The sequence below is a fragment of the Dysidea avara genome, chromosome 7 (assembly GCF_963678975.1).
Source record: "Dysidea avara chromosome 7, odDysAvar1.4, whole genome shotgun sequence".
NCBI lineage: Eukaryota > Metazoa > Porifera > Demospongiae > Dictyoceratida > Dysideidae > Dysidea > Dysidea avara.
In genome coordinates this window covers 4598966-4600400 of record NC_089278.1, presented here as the reverse complement: position 1 = coordinate 4600400, position 1435 = coordinate 4598966, and positions in this window count along the sequence as shown.

Below are 1435 nucleotides of genomic sequence, written 5' to 3'. Positions count from 1 at the left end.
CGACAGTTTTCACGTGACTGACTGTTAAAACAGTTGCACGTGTTACCACGTGATCGGTCGTGTAGCAGTGAGTTTGGTCTTCTGAATGAATGAGTTGAACTACCCAAACCTCACCTTCCATAGGGTCCGCAACGCGAAAAATCGATGTCCTCCAATCAACCACCTAACTATTGTCATGTGTTGGGCTAAGTGTAACTTAAATAATACCAGCGTGGCAGCCAAGTTTGTCACTTTCTTCTGCGGGTAGAAAACGATACAAATGTCTTAAAATCACGTGATTTTTCGTTGCAGCAGTTCGTAGGGTTCTTCGTATGTCACGATATTCACTCTCAACATTGTTCAAGTAGTCTATCAACTCAAAGTATTGGTGGTTTGATTTTATTGGTCAGTTTCTGGTGGCAGCACGATCTGTGCAGCTTTTTGGCGACAGACAAAATGTTTCTTCCTCTGAAGCACAGGACAAGCAGAGCAGCAACTGCGCCGTGGGTCAGCAATTACCAGTACTAGGTAAAGTACCTGCATGCGGAGTATGGTTATAATTGAAGCTTGTTAGCCATCTGGCTGAGCCATCTATATGCTGAAATTCGGCCAAAATGACGCGATTTTTGCAAACAAATGCCAGAATTGATACATCAGTGAGACGGTCTCCAGCAACAAGGATACGAAGCTTATAAACACCTAACAATACGGCTACCTCGCCCACTAAATGCATAGAGCAATCCAATGTATGAAATAGGCACTCACGTGATCGAAATTCAAATCGCGGAAATACCCATGAAATTTGGTTTCATTTCTGAATAGGAACCATGCAGTGTGCTCCTGTTGTAAATATTTGTGTTAATTGTTTACTCAGGCGTGGTCTGGGCCAGTGCAGGTGTGTTTTATGCTGTGTTAGCATCATAGGGAGAGTCTCAGACTGCTGGGCTAATCGAGATGCTGAACCTAATGCACACAAACTGATTGTCACTTGATTCCAAGTGATTTTAAGTTCATTGGAATAGACTATGGTTGTTTTTCCGAGATTTGAATATCGATCACGTGAGTGCCTATTTCATGCATTGGATTGCTCTATACGTTTACTGGGCGAGATAGCCGTTATTATTATATTGTTTAATTAGCAGAGCCCGCCTGGGGCATAAGTGCTAATGTACATTAAATTAAAAGTGATTGTATAATAATTGTTTGAAGCTGTCAATAGTTTGTTGGTTGATGATGTCTTGTGGTAGTCCATTCCATTCTAGTATTGTTCTTGGAAAAAATAAGTACTTATAATTGTCTTTTGATGTATGATAGTGTAGGAATTTTTGTTCATGATTAGATCTTGTAATAGTGACAGGTAATGATGTTGGTAAGTAGCTGTTAGGTATTTCAGTTAGGTTGTGGATAATCTTGTATAATAGAGTTAATCTTGCACATTTTCTCCTTAATTGGAGTG